The sequence below is a fragment of the Gopherus evgoodei genome, chromosome 15 (assembly GCF_007399415.2).
Source record: "Gopherus evgoodei ecotype Sinaloan lineage chromosome 15, rGopEvg1_v1.p, whole genome shotgun sequence".
NCBI lineage: Eukaryota > Metazoa > Chordata > Testudines > Testudinidae > Gopherus > Gopherus evgoodei.
The window spans coordinates 10,489,355-10,491,854 of NC_044336.1; the positions used below are offsets into that span (position 1 = coordinate 10,489,355).

Below are 2,500 nucleotides of genomic sequence, written 5' to 3' on the forward strand. Positions count from 1 at the left end.
AGGTAGCAGGGGAGACGAGGGCGGCGACAGGGTCCCTGCGGAAGGACATCCACCTCTGCTCCTTCTTCTTCTTTCTCCCCCGTCTCTGCTTGTCGGCGGTCCCATAAAGGTGTCCCTGTGAACCAGGGCTGGCTGGCGTCTGCCGCAGCAGCGGCTCCTTTGCTCTCCGCGAGCTGGCTTGGGAGGCAGCCGGGTGTGGGGACACGACGAATGCCCAGTGCAAGCCGTAGGAGGTGCCGCTGCGCCAACGGAGGCCCCTCTGGTCCATCCCAGGGCAGGCGGGAGGCGGACTGCCTGCTTGGGCTTTTCCCGCTGCAGAGGGCCTTGCGAGGAGGGAAAAGAAAATATGGAACGCTTCACGAATTTGCGTGTCATCCTTGCGCAGGGGCCATGCTAATCTTCTCTGTATCGTTCCAATTTTAGTATATGTGCTGCCGAAGCAAGCACAGGGTGGAGTTCGGGCCCTAAACTATAAATACCCCAGAGAAGATAGGGGCTTCCAAGTCAGGGCGAGAGAGGGAGGCATGGGAACGCCAGGGAGATGCATGTGGAGCATGGTCCTAGGTTTCCTCCATGCGTCCTTTGTCCTCCAACGGGGTGTGGTTCGCCCCCGCCCGGTGGGGCAGCACAAAACGCCCCAACGGGAAGAGAGGACGGAGGTCTTGGTATGCGAATAACAGCAAGGCATGCTGGGAGTCAGCCCCCTCCCCGCTTCCCCACCCACATAGTCACCTGAGTGCGGCCCTCTGGGCCTGGCAGAGGCGACGGGGCAAGCACAGAGAGGCCGGGAGGAAAAGCGGGGCAAGTGTGTGTGAGGGGTCCTGGCCAGTCTGCGTCCTGCTAGATCTCGCCGAGGGCAAGCGGGCCGCAGAGTGAGATGGCGTGCGCCAATGGGTAGGGAGGAAAACGGCCGAAGGTGAGGCCTAAAGAGGAGGACGAGGCTTTCCTTTCCCGTTCTTCATCAGCCGCTTGCTCGGTGTGGGAATCCAGGCGTTTCCCGCCTCTAGGTAGCAGGGGAGACGAGGGTGGCGACAGGGTCCCTGCGGAAGGACATCCTCCTCTGCTCCTTCTTCTTCTTTCTCTCCCATCTCTGCTTGTCGGCGATCCCATAATGGAGTCCCTGTGAACCAGGGGCTGGCTGGCGTCTGCCGCAGCAGCGGGTCCTTTTCTCTCCGCGAGCAGGCTTGGGAGGCAGCCGGGTGTGGGGACACGGACGCCTGCCCAGCGCAAGCCGTAGGAGGTGCCTCTGCGCCAACAGAGGCCCCTCAGGTCCATCCCAGGGCAGGCGGGAGGCGGGCTGCCTGCTTGGGCCTCTCCCGCTGCGGAGGGCTTTGCGAGGAGGGAAAAGAAAATATGGAACGCTTCACGAATTTGCGTGTCATCCTTGCGCAGGGGCCATGCTAATCTTCTCTGTATCGTTCCAATTTTAGTATATGTGCTGCCGAAGCAAGCACAGAGTGGAGTTTGGGCCCTATACTATAAATACCCCAGAGAAGATAGGGGCTTCCAAGTCAGGGCGAGAGAGGGAGGCATGGGAACGCCGGGGAGACGCATGTGGAGCATGGTCCTAGGTTTCCTCCACGCGTCCTTTGTCCTCCAACGGGGTATGGTTCACCCCCGCCCGGTGGAGCAGCAGAAAACGCCCCAACGGGAAGAGAGGACGGAGGTCTTGGTATGCGAATGACAGCAAGGCATGCTGGGAGTCAGCCCCCCCCCCCCCGCTTCCCTGCCCACATAGTCACCTGAGTGCGGCCCCCTGGGCCTGGCAGAGGCGATGGGGCAAGCACAGAGAGGCCGGGAGGAAAAGCGGGGCAAGTGTGTGTGAGGGGTCCTGGCCAGTCTGCGTCCTGCTAGATCTCGCCGAGGGCAGGCGGGCCGCAGAGTGAGACGGCGTGCGCCAATGGGTAGGGAGGAGAACGGCCGAAGGTGAAGCTTAAAGAGGCTGACGAGGCTTTCCTTTCCCGTTCTTCATCAGTCGCTTGCTCGGTGTGGGAATCCAGGCGTTTCCTGCCTCTAGGTAGCAGGGGAGACGAGGGCGGCGACAGGGTCCCTGCGGAAGGACATCCTCCTCTGCTCCTTCTTCTTCTTTCTCCCCCGTCTCTGCTTGTCGGCGGTCCCATAAAGGGGTCCCTGTGAACCAGGGCTGGCTGGCATCTGCCGCAGCAGCGGGTCCTTTGCTCTCCGCGAGCTGGCTTGGGAGGCAGCCGGGTGTGGAGACACGACGCCTGCCCAGCGCAAGCCGTAGGAGGTTCCGCTGCGCCGACAGAGGCCCCTCAGGTCTATCCCAGGGCAGGCGGGAGGCGGACTGCCTGCTTGGGCCTCTCTCGCTGCGGAGGGCAAAGAAAATATGGAACGCTTCACGAATTTGCGTGTCATCCTTGCGCAGGGGCCATGCTAATCTTCTCTGTATCGTTCCAATTTTAGTATATGTGCTGCCGAAGCAAGCACAGGGTGGAGTTCGGGCCCTAAACTATAAATACCCCAGAGAAGGTAGGGGCTT

General features: G+C 61.5%; 3 non-coding genes across 3 annotated transcripts; all 3 read right to left on the minus strand.

Moving 5' to 3' along the window:
* Positions 1 to 340: 340 nt before the first annotated feature.
* LOC115635817 lies at positions 341 to 447 on the minus strand. The gene has a single exon (XR_003996694.1). It is a non-coding gene; the product is annotated as a U6 spliceosomal RNA (small nuclear RNA).
* A 900-nt stretch (positions 448 to 1,347) lies between these two features.
* LOC115635818 lies at positions 1,348 to 1,454 on the minus strand. The gene has a single exon (XR_003996695.1). It is a non-coding gene; the product is annotated as a U6 spliceosomal RNA (small nuclear RNA).
* An 887-nt stretch (positions 1,455 to 2,341) lies between these two features.
* On the minus strand, positions 2,342 to 2,448 carry LOC115635819. The gene has a single exon (XR_003996696.1). It is a non-coding gene; the product is annotated as a U6 spliceosomal RNA (small nuclear RNA).
* Positions 2,449 to 2,500: the final 52 nt, after the last annotated feature.